The sequence below is a fragment of the Phyllobates terribilis genome, unplaced genomic scaffold (assembly GCF_046119375.1).
Source record: "Phyllobates terribilis strain yellow unplaced genomic scaffold, ASM4611937v1 Scaffold_1__5_contigs__length_1240528914, whole genome shotgun sequence".
NCBI classification, from domain to species: domain Eukaryota; kingdom Metazoa; phylum Chordata; class Amphibia; order Anura; family Dendrobatidae; genus Phyllobates; species Phyllobates terribilis.
In genome coordinates, this window is record NW_027362761.1 from 550,929,619 (window position 1) to 550,942,321 (window position 12,703).

The following is a 12,703-nucleotide window of genomic DNA, read 5'->3' on the forward strand; positions in this document are numbered from 1 at the left end:
GCTAAGCCTTGCATAGCCTGGGCATTTTTTCAGATCGATAAAGATGACCCAACTCGTGTTATCTGTAACATTTGTCAGCAAAAGCTAAGTAGAGGCCAAAAAATACATAGTTTGAGTACTTCATGCATGAACCGGCACATGGACATGAAGCATAAGTTGCAGTGGGAAGCTCAGTGTGCTACAATGCGGTCTAGCCGGCCGGGCCAACCACCGTCTGCCATATCTTGTGCATCCGCGGCCTCTTCATCCTCTGTGACTGGGGGGACAGCAGTCACACCTGTTTTGGGGCGCAGACCTGCCACCTCTTTACCCGCAACAGCCAGCGTGATTGGCAGGTCATCATTTTCTTTGGAGGTGGTAACACCAGCTGGTCTTGAGCGCTGTCCGACATCGATAGCACCACCTTTGGATCAAGGCAACCTAACATGTCCGCCTGCATCTTCCTCACAGACCGGCAGTTTGCCGGGGACACCCTTATCAACCCCGTCTAAGCACAATAGCCAGCCCTCGGTCCCTCAGATGTGGACAAGTAAAAGACCATTTCCTCCTAGCCATGAGAAAGCTAAGAGGTTGAATTTCACCATCTGCAAGCTCTTGGCTACAGAAATGCTGCCTTTCCGCCTGGTGGACACAGAGGATTTTCGAGACCTTATGTCCGTCGCAGTGCCCCAGTACCAGATGCCCAGTCGGCACTACTTCTCAAAGAAAGGTGTGCCTGCGCTCCACCAGCATGTCGCACACAACATCACCGCTTCTTTGAGAAACTCTGTGTGTGACAGGGTGCATTTCACCACAGACACTTGGACGAGTAGGCATGGACAGGGGCGTTACATGTCGCTGACTGGGCACTGGGTAACTATGGTGACAGCAGGACAAGGGGCTGCTGTCCAAGTCTTGCCGTCCCCACGAGTTGTGCGTCAATCCTCTTTATGTCATTTTTCCTCCACTGCTTCTGCCTCCTCAACCTCCTCTCGGTCTTCCACCTGCACCCAAAGCCTGTCTGGTCATGCCACAAGCTTTCTAACTGCGCAGAAGGGATCCTGCACACCTCCTTACTATGCTGGCAGTAGGGCTCAACGTCATCAGGCGGTTTTTACATTGAAATGTCTGGGAAATGTGAGTCACACAGCTGAGGAGTTGTGGTCAGCTCTGGAGAACCAATTTCATGAATAGTTGTCTCCACTGGACCTGAAACCAGGGAAGGCCGTGTGCGACAATGCTGCAAACCTGGGTGCGGCCCTTCGCCGGGGCAATGTCACACACGTGCCTTGTATGGCTCACGTGTTGAACCTGGTTGTCCAGCAATTTTTAGCCCACTATCCCAGACTAGATGGCCTTCTGCAGAGGGCACGGTCGCTGTGTGCTCACTTCCGCCGTTCGCATCCCGCAGCTCAGCGACTTACATCTCTACAGAAGTCGTTGGGCCTGCCACTTCACCGGCTAAAATGCGATGTGCCTACCCGGTGGAATTCAACTCTGCACATGTTGCAGCGACTGTGGCAGCACCGACAAGCCCTGGTGCAATACGTTCTGACGTATAGCCTGGGCCAACGAGATTCAGAGGTGGGGCAAATCACGCTGGAGGAGTGGTCTCAGATCAGGGACCTATGCACCCTTCTGCACAGTTTTGAAATGGCGACGAAGATGTTTAGTGCTGACGATGCCATTATCAGCATGACTATTCCGGTGATTTACATGCTGGAGCACATGTTAAACAGAATTCGGAGTCAGGTGGTGGCACAAGAGGAGGTGGAGGAAGTAGAGGAGGAGGAGTTGTATGCGGAAGGGCTAACATCTGCAAGGTCCAGACGGTCGGCAGCACCAGGGCGGCAGGCATGTGAGGGTGGGGGAGATGATTTTACCAGGGCGCATGGTAGCAGTCAAACTAGTGAGGAAGGTGCAGGAGCCCAGGAAGAAGTGGAGGACGAACTGATGGAAGACTCATCAGATGAGGGAGACCTTGATCACATTTCTGTTGTGCGAGGTTGGGGGGAGAGGACAGAGGAAGGAAGCATGATTGTTACCTCGCCACCAACACAACAGGGACTTGGTGCTCCTGGATGCGCAACACACATGAGTGCCTTCATGCTGCACTACCTGCAACATGACCCTCGAATTGTGAGAATTAGAAATAATCCTGACTACTGGGTTGCCACACTGTTAGATCCCCGGTACAAAAGTAAATTTGCAGAAATTATTCCTGCCATAGAAAGGGATGCACGCATGCAGGAGTATCAGCAGAGACTGTTGCAGAATCTTACATGTGCTTTTCCACAAAATACCAGTGGTGCACGTAGTGAATCTCACAGTTCCAACTTGCCAACCGTGGTCTGTATGGAATTGTTCAATAAAGGGCCCAAAATTAAGATAACATAGATGGGAGAGGTCTCTATGAATAGGAATTCCTAAGTATTTGATACCCTGTGAGGGCCAGGCAAAGGGAAAGTTGGACTGGATGGAATCCTATATGGATTTAGGGAGGGAGACATCGAGGGCCTCAGACTTCGCTGCATTGATTTTAAAATTTAACCATGTAACAAAGTGATCTATTTCAGCCATAACAGCAGGGATGGATATATGTGATTGAGTGATATATACTAGGACATCATCAGCAAATAGAGAGCACTTGTACTCGGTGCCTCCCACCTCAATCCACCTAATATTGGGGTTATGGCGAATTGATGAGAGCAGGTGCTCCGTCACTAGGATGTATAAGAGAGGGGACAGAGGACATCCCTGCCTTGTCCCATTGGTGATTGTGAAAGGTGATGAAAATGTTCTGACGCACCCCCTGGGCCTTGGGACACCCGGAGCCGGACCCTTTTTGGTGGATGCTGGTGGTTGTAGTCTTCGTGGCGGCGATCCGGTTCCGTGGCTCAGGGCGGTCAAACCAGTGGCGGAACTATTTATGTGGTTTTGATGTTTAAATGTCCGACTACGCCACCCGTGGATTGCGGTCAGAGTGAACAGCTGTTACAGGGCAGACCGCTAAGGCTGGTGTTGTGGGTGCAGCAGAGCGTAGCATAACTCCCCACGGGAGGAGTATAGCCTCAGGGCAGTGTATGCGGAGGATGGGAGTGATGGTGCAGGGCAGCAGCAGTAACGACACGGAGTCAGTGAGGCAGTTCAGGGCCTTTACTCACAGTTCTTATTATCCAGACCACGTCTGCAGGTAACGGCTGCCCACGTCGTACTGTGCTCACCAGGTGAGGGGCTCAGACAACTCCCAGATAACTTTGGAGCGCTTCACAGGACCCCCTTTGTGTGTCCTTTGTCTGGCCTTTCTTACCAACACTTCTGTCCGGCTGCCTCGGGCCTCCTCTTGGTAAACTTGGCGCCGGTTTCCCTGACCCTATGTGGTGCCTTCCTAGTGGGTGGAGCAAGGGGCTGCGCCACATAAAATGTCAGAGCCTCCGGTTTCTAGCTGAGGGTCGTTTCCTGCCTCCACTAGTTCGGGGACCGGTCTCCCCCTTTGGCCTGACCCCTCCATGCAGGTGGATTCGGGCGTGCGGTGGCGACTCGCCCGTCCGCACCCCAGGGATCCCTTCATTCCTCGTTCCTGGAGCCTTCTCCGCTCCTCTTCCTTCCTTCTCCCTCTTGCAGGCCTGGGCCTCTGTTACTAGGCCCGCCTCCGGAGCAGAGCTCATGCAGAGCCCCTGCTCCCTGCCACTTCTGCTCAGACTTCTCTGCACTGAACTAAGATGGTGCCCACCTTTTATACTCCCTTCTCAATGCACCCAGGAACTGCTTCCTCCCTGCTCCTGCACTGCAGGGTTCCCCTTCCTCAGTGTTCCCTCCCCCCACTCCAGCCAGGGACAGGGACTGTCGTGCCCATCTCAGGGGCATATTGGTCGCCCTGCCCCACGGCAATGTGGTGTAATGCATGCAGGTGTCGGGTCCTGATCCACACTCCATCCTTATCTGAGAGTGAGATATCACACCTCTGGGTGAGGTGCAATACGTCTGTAGCAACCGAGCCCTCGGTGCTACAGTTCCATTTATCTTCAGCCTAGGTGACGTATTGTGATACAGGGCCGTGATTTTGGCTATAAAAGTGTCCCCTAGACCCCTACCCCAAGCTTTTTAAGAGAATCATATATGGCGTGCCAGGAGACTCTATGGAATGCTTTCTCAGCATCCAACGAGAGTATCTACTTACAAATTTTTAACTGCATCTAGCCCAGGAAATATTTTGTGCCTAGTAGCAGTGTCTGCTAGTCAGCGGATTATCCCGGCTGTTAAGCAAGCTACACCACCTGTAGTTTGGACACTTAATTTTTTCAAAGGAAATGCTTCGGGACCACGGGATACTTAGTGAAGAGCATCAGGAGGCACCCCAAGGCATAGGGGCTGGGACTGGCAGTAGGATGCCTTGCGGTGGACAGCCAAGCTCGATCCTTATAAAAGCTTTTTAACTGCAGCAGCTTTAGTGGACGCTACTGGAGCTGGAATTACGCGGCTGCTGGCATGAGACTTGCCCTCCAATAGATCCTTGTAAATGGATTTAAAGTGTATTCATTCAAATTAGAGGGACAATTTAAATTAAAAAGCTTAGAGCTGCCTCCACCACAGGGGGGCTCTCTCGACCCACCAGCGGACAGGCACCAGTATTGGGAGAGGGGGGCTGGCCGTCAGGGTTCACCGCGGCTCTGGCACAAACCCGGCGACACGGAGGTGGCACGGGCAGGAGCGGACTGGCCGTCTCGGCTTCTCACTTTTTGGATTTTAGAAGGGCATGACATGCCTATATCTGTGTCTCCCCCTCCTTTTACTCCTCCACCTCTTTTCTTTTCGCATGACTATATGTACTTGTCACTTTTCCATGTGTTAGTTGTGTCTTCTGAGCAGTTTGTCAGCTTTTGGACACCTTTGAAGGTGTTTTCTATGTGTTTCTATGTGTTTTTGTTTGCCTGCCATTGGTTTTAACGGTGTTCGAAGGTGTTCGACGAACAGTTCGACGAACAGTTCGGCGAACACACGGGTGTTCGACGAACCGAACCGAACTCGAACACTACGGGGGTGGCTCAACACTAGTGTTGAGCCACCCCCGTAGTGTTCGAGTTCGGTTCGGTTCGTCGAACACCCGTGTGTTCGCTGAACTGTTCGTCGAACACCTTCGAACACCGTTAAAACCAATGGCAGGCAAACAAAAACACATAGAAACACATAGAAAACACCTTCAAAGGTGTCCAAAAGCTGACAAACTGCTCAGAAGACACAACTAACACATGGAAAAGTGACAAGTACATATAGTCATGAGAAAAGAAAAGAGGTGGAGGAGTAAAAGGAGGGGAGACACAGATATAGGCATGTCATGTCCTTCTAAAATCCAAAAAGTGAGAAGCCGACACGTTCAGTCCGCTCCTGCCCGTGCCACCTCCGTGTCGCCGGGTTTGTGCCAGAGCCGCGGTGAACCCTGACGGCCAGCCCCCCTCTCCCAATACTGGTGCCTGTCCGCTGGTGGGTCGAGCGAGCCCCCCTGTGGTGGAGGCAGCTCTAAGCTTTTTAATTTAAATTGTCTCTCTAATTTGAATGAATACACTTTAAATCCATTTACAAGGATCTATTGGAGGGCAAGTCTCATGCCAGCAGCCGCGTAATTCCAGCTCCAGTAGCGTCCACTAAAGCTGCTGCAGTTAAAAAGCTTTTATAAGGATCGAGCTCGGCTGTCCACCGCAAGGCATCCTACTGCCAGTCCCAGCCCCTATGCCTTGGGGTGCCTCCTGATGCTCTTCACTGAGTATCCCGTGGTCCCGAAGCATTTCCTTTGAAAAAATTAAGTGTCCAAACTACAGGTGGTGTAGCTTGCTTAACAGCCGGGATAATCCGCTGACTAGCAGACACTGCTACTAGGCACAAAGTATTTCCTGGGCTAGATGCAGTTAAAAATTTGTAATTAGATACTCTCGTTGGATGCTGAGAAAGCATTCCATAGAGTCTCCTGGCACGCCATATATGATTCTCTTAAAAAGCTTGGGGTAGGGGTCTAGGGGACCCTTTTATAGCCAAAATCACGGCCCTGTATCGCAATACGTCACCTAGGCTGAAGATAAATGGAACTGTAGCACCCTGAGGGCTCGGTTGCTACAGAGGTATTGCACCTCACCCAGAGGTGTGATATCTGACTCTCAGGTAAGGATGGAGTGTGGATCAGGACCCGACACCTGCATGCATTACACCACATTGCCGAGGGGCAGGGCGACCAATATGCCCCTGAGATGGGCACGACAGTCCCTGTCCCTGGCTGGAGTGGGGGGAGGGAACACTGAGGAAGGGGAACCCTGTAGTGCAGGAGCAGGGAGGAAGCAGTTCCTGGGTGCATTGAGAAGGGAGTATAAAAGGTGGGCACCATCTTAGTTCAGTGCAGAGAAGTCTGAGCAGAAGTGGCAGGGAGCAGGGACTCTGCATGAGCTCTGCTCCGGAGGCGGGCCTAGTAACAAAGGCCCAGGCCTGGAAGAGGGAGAAGGAAGGAAGAGGAGCGGAGAAGGCTCCAGGAATGAGGAACGAAGGGATCCCGGGGGTGCGGACGGGCGAGTTGCCACCGCACGCCCGAATCCACCTGCATGGAGGGGTCAGGCCAAAGGGGGAGACCGGTCCCCAAAACTAGTGGAGGCAGGAAACGACCCTCAGCTAGAAACCGGAGGCTGTGACATTATATGTGGCGCAGCCCCTCGCTACACCCGCTAGGATGGCAGCACAAAGGGTCAGGGAAACTGGCGCCAAGTTTACCAAGAGGAGGCCCGAGGCAGCCGGACAGAAGGGTTGGTAAGAAAGGCCAGACAAAGGACACACAAAGGGGGTACTGTGAAGCGCTCCAAAGTTATCTGGGAGTTGTCTGAGCCCCTCACCTGGTGAGCACAGTACGACCTGGGCAGCCGTTACCTGCAGACGTGGTCGGGATAATAAGAACTGTGATTAAAGGCCCTGGACTGCATCACTGACTCCGTGTCGTTTCTGCTGCTGCCCTGCACCATTTACCCCCATCCTCCGCATACACTGCCCTGAGGTTATACTCCTCCCGTGGGGAGTTATGCTAGGCTCTGCTGCACCCACAACACCAGCCTCAGCGGTCTGCCCTGCAGCGGCGGTTCACTCTGACCGCAATCCACGGGTGGCGTAGTCGGACATTTAAACATCAAAACCACATAAATAGTTCCGCCACTGGTTTGACCACCCTGAGCCACGGGACCGGGTCGCCGCCACGAAGACTACAACCACCAGCATCCACCAAAAAGGGTCCGGCTCCGGGTGTCCCAAGGCCCAGGGGGTGCATCAGAACATTTTCATCACCTTTCACAATCACCAATGGGACAAGGCAGGGATGTCCTCTGTCCCCTCTCTTATACATCCTAGTGACGGAGCACCTACTCTCATCAATTCGCCATAACCCCAATATTAGGTGGATTGAGGTGGGAGGCACCGAGTACAAGTGCTCTCTATTTGCTGATGATGTACTAGTATATATCACTCAATCACATATATCCATCCATGCTGTTATGGCTGAAATAGATCACTTTGTTACATGGTCAAATTTTAAAATCAATGCAGCGAAGTCTGAGGCCCTCGATGTCTCCCTCCCCAAATCCATATAGGATTCCATCCAGTCCAACTTTCCCTTTGCCTGGCCCTCACAGGGTATCAAATACTTAGGAATTCCTATTCATAGAGACCTCTCCCATCTATGTTATCTTAATTTTGGGCCCTTTATTGAACAACTCCATACAGACCACGGTTGGCAAGTTAGAACTGTAAGATTCACTACGTGAACCACTGGTGTTTTGTGGAAAAGCACATGTACGCTGTGTTCCAAATTATTATGCAAAAAGTGTTTAGGAGTGATAAGGGAAGAATTTGTTCGTTTGTTAGTTAAACTCATTGACGGTGATGTGTGTCAGGGCTCTTTATATCACTGTAAGCAATTGCAGACACCTGTGCTAATTAGTATGGCAGGTGTGTCCAATGAAAGGCAAGACTACTTAAGAAGGCTGTCTCACATTATTAAGCAGCCTACATTTTCTGCCAAAATGGGAAAGAAAAAGGATGTGTCGGCTGCTGAGAAGCAACAAATTGTGGAGTGTTTAGGTCAAGGCATGACTGCAATCAACATTGTGCGATGATCAGGATGAAGTGTCTTGGCAATCAAGAAGTATGTAGCTGATTCACAGTACACACGTGTGCGTGCTGATAAGGGCAAATTGAGGACTCTTTCCTACAGGCAATTACGTCAGGTTAAAAGAGCAGCGGCAAAAAAGCCTTGTCATAGCAGCAGACAAGTTTTTGAAGCTGCTGGTGCCTCCAACGTCCCCAGAACAACAAGATGCAGGGTCCTTCAGAGGTTTGCAGCTGTGCATATGCCATCCTGTCGACCTCCTCTATCCACTTCACACAAGCAGAAACGGCTCCAGTGGGCCAAACATTACATGAAGACTGATTTCAAAACTGTTTTGTTCACGAATGAGTGCCGTGCAGCGCTCGATGGTCCACATGTATGGAGTGGAGGATGGCTGGTGTAACGGGTCTGGGAGGCGGAACCTCTGAGCTACTATACAAGGGGGCGGTCCTTGTAAGGGAGCGGGTGGCGACCAGGGAAGACGGGCAGGCAGTCACAGCAGGTGACCGGGACAGTCTCTGGGTGAATGGGCTGGAGGTCACGGCAAGTGACCGGGGCAGTCTCTGGATGAACGGGCAGGAGGTCACGGCAAGTGACCGGGGCAGTCTCTGGATGAACGGGCAGGAGGTCACGGCAAGTGACCGGGGCAGTCTCTGGGTAAAGGGTAGGTACGACCTGTGATGGCTGAGCCTCCAGGTAGGCTAGCAGGCAGGTAGCAGATGTGCGCTCCCAGGTGAGCGGGCAAGCTGGTCCATAGACAGACTGACAGGAGTAGGAAGGCAGACCGTCGGACCTCAGGCTAGCAAGCAGGTAGGAGGAATGTCAGGCAGGAAACAGACAGCAAACTGGCAGGATACTGGCAGGTAACTGGCAGGTAACTGGCAAAGGGACCTGAGGGCTGAAGCAGAGTAGTGAACAGTGCAACAACATTGCTCGGGCACCTCCATTTTGGAGGAGGTGCCTTATATATGGTGAAGTCCTCCGGCCATTGGCCGGGGACTCCTTAGGACGGAGCCTAAGAGGGAGGGAGCGCGCGCGCGCGTGCCCTAAGCACAGTGGCCGGGAAGGAGCGCGCGCTGCCAGCAGAGCGGGAGGAGGATGCCGGGCTCGGAGCAGAGGGGTGAGGGGAACAGCGTCCCTGCCTAGCAGAGGGCAGGGACGCCGGCGCTACAGTATCCCCCCCTTTAGGCCCCCCCTTTTTTAGGCCAGAGAGAAATTTATCTAGGATGAGAGGGGCATGGATGTTCTCCCGGGGCTCCCACGTTCTCTCTTCAGGACCAAACCCCTTCCAATCTACTAGAAAAAAGGTCTTCCCTCTTACCCTTTTGGTGGCCAGAATGTTCTCTACCTCAAATTCTTTTTCAGCGGAAACCGGAGCAGGAGGCGTACCTGTAGACTTGGAAAAAGAGTTAAGTACCACAGGTTTGACGAGAGATACATGGAAGGAGTTAGGGATCCGCAAGTTGGCCGGGAGTTTCAATTTATAGGCCACTGGGTTGATCTGACTGATGACCTCCAGAGGACCGATGAACCGAGGCCCTAACTTATAGGAAGGAATCTTGAGCCGGACATACTTGGACGAGAGCCAGACCTTATCCCCTGGATGGAATTGAGGAGGATCCAGACGTTTTTTGTCAGCATGTCTTTTGATACGCTCGGATGACAGAAGGAGTGCGGACCAGGTACTCTCCCATATGGAGGAAAATCTGTTAACAAGAGCAGCCGGATTGTCCACCGAGGTGGAGACGGGAAATGGGATGCGAGGATGCTGACCGAAGACTACAAAAAACGGGGATTTGGAGGAAGATTCGCTCTCGTGATTGTTGTAAGAAAATTCGGCCCATGGCAGGAGATCCACCCAGTCTGAATGGTGGGCATTAACGAAGTGCCGGAGGTAACTGGTCAGGTCCTGATTGATCCGCTCCACTTGACCATTAGACTGTGGGTGGTAAGCGGAGGAGAAGTCCAGGGTGACGTCTAGCAGTTTACAAGTGGCTCTCCAGAAACGTGAGGTGAACTGTACCCCACGATCCGACACGATGTGGAGGGGCAAGCCATGAAGACGGAAGATGTGGCGGATAAAGTCTTTAGCCAGCTCGGGTGCAGACGGGAGGCCTGGCAGGGGAACGAAATGAGCCATCTTGGAAAAGCGGTCAGCGACCACCCAAATGACCGTACAACCGGCAGAGACGGGGAGATCAGTTATAAAGTCCATTGCTATATGCTGCCAGGGGGCAGCAGGTACTGGAAGCGGAAGGAGGCGACCGGCTGGCAGATGTCTCGGAACCTTGTTGCAGGGCGCAGGACACACAGGCAGAAACAAAGTCTATTACGTCCTTGTGCAGGGTAGGCCACCAGTAGTGCCGGGTAATAAGCTGGAGGGTCTTTTTCTGACCGGCGTGGCCAGCTAGTTTAGACGAGTGACCCCAGTGTAGGATCTTCTCCCGATCAGGTACTGATACGAACGTCTTACCGGGAGGGAGACGATTTAGACTCACGGGAGCCACCTGCATTACTCTGGCGGGATCGATGATGTGTTTCGGTTCCTCCTCGAGATCAGACACCAGAAAGGATCAGAACAAGGCGTCCGCCTTGATGTTTTTGTCAGCCGGGCGAAAATGAAGAATAAAATCAAAGCGAGCAAAAAACAAGGACCACCGAGCTTGGCGCGGGTTAAGTCTCTGGGCATGCTGGAGGTAAGCCAAGTTCTTGTGGTCAGTGTAAATTATTACTGGGTGAAGAGCCCCTTCGAGCAGGTAACGCCACTCCTCCAATGCCAGCTTGATGGCCAATAACTCTCGATCTCCTATGGAATAGTTGCGCTCAGAAGAAGAGAAGAGTTTCGAGAAGAAGCCACAAGTTACCATTCTCCCGGAAGATGATTTTTGGGTAAGTACCGCTCCGGCTCCAGAGGAGGAGGCGTCAACCTCCAGGAAGAACTGCTTGTTGCCATCTGGGCGATGCAGCACCGGGGCGGAAGAGAAGGCCTGTTTTAAGGAAAGAAAGGCCTCCTCTGCTTCGGGCGGCCACTCTCTGGGATTAGTGCCCTTACGGGTGACCGCGGAAATTGGGGCAGTCCGGGAAGAGAAGTGCAGTATGAAGAGGCGGTAGTAGTTGGCGAAGCCCAGGAACCGCTGAATGGCCTTCAACCCCTCCGGTCGGGGCCATTTCTCGATGGCGGACAGTTTCTCTGGATCCATTCGTAGGCCGATCTGAGAAATAATGTAGCCCAAAAACGGAAGCGAGGTCTGCTCAAAGAGGCACTTCTCATATTTAGCGAAGAGGTGATTCTGCCTGAGCCTGAGCAGGACCTGACGAACGTCCCTCCGGTGAGTCTGGAGATCCGGAGAGAAGACCAAGATGTCGTCCAGGTACACCACTACGCAGGAGTAGAGAAGGTCCCGGAAGATGTCATTGACCAACTCTTGAAAGACGGCAGGAGCGTTACAGAGACCAAAGGGCATTACCAGATATTCAAAGTGGCCGTCCCGGGTGTTGAATGCAGTCTTCCATTCATCCCCTTGACGGATACGGACCAGGTGGTACGCACCACGGAGGTCCAGTTTGGTGAAGATTCTAGCCCCCCTCAGACGATCAAATAATTCTGGAATGAGCGAAAGGGGGTACTTATTCTTCACCGTGATCTGGTTAAGGCCTCTATAGTCTATACAGGGACGGAGAGAGCAGTCCTTCTTTTTTACGAAAAAGAAGCCTGCTCCCGCCGGGGAGGTAGATTTCCGGATGAATCCCCTGGCCAAATTCTCCTCAATATATTCGGACATCGACCGGGTCTCAGCAGCGGACAATGGGTAAATACGCCCACGGGGAGGCGTAGTACCGGGTAACAGGTCGATAGGACAGTCGTATGGTCTATGAGGGGGTAATGTCTCTGCCTCCTTTTTATTAAAGACATCAGCAAATGACCAATAGGGAATCGGAAGTCCAGGTAGATTAGTTGGGGTAGGAGAAGGACGGGCGGGATGAACAGGAACCAAACAAGTCTTATGACAGTCCTGTCCCCAGCGAAGGACTTCTCCGGTCTGCCAGTCAAGCACGGGTGCATGTCTCTGGAGCCAAGGTAGACCTAGTAAGAGGGCGTGAGAGAGTCCAGGCAGAACATGAAAAGAGATGCTCTCAGAATGCAGCATTCCCACCTGCAGAGTTATGGATTCGGTGATGAGTTGGATGGGACGTGGTAAGAGGCCCCCATCCACAGCAGCGACAGATAATGGTATAGCCAGAGGTTTGGTGGGAATGTGGTATTTTTCTACCAGTGCCTGTGAAATAAGATTCCCGGCTGCTCCAGAGTCAAGTTGGGCTAGTTCGAAATAACGATTCTCCCCGCAGATAATTGAGACTGACAGCAGCAGAGATGGAGAGGATTTATTCTTGTCTAGGTCGACCTCTCTGAGAGAACCTAGACACAGGCGTTTCCCGACCTCTCCGGGCAGGTACGGATCCGGTGCTCCTTACTGCCACAGTAGAAGCAGCTCCCCTCGGCACGGCGTAAGTCCTGACGGGTTTTGACCATCTTGGTCTGGTCGACCTGCATAGGCTCAGGAGAGTGTACCTGGGGAGAAACGGAGGGAGTGA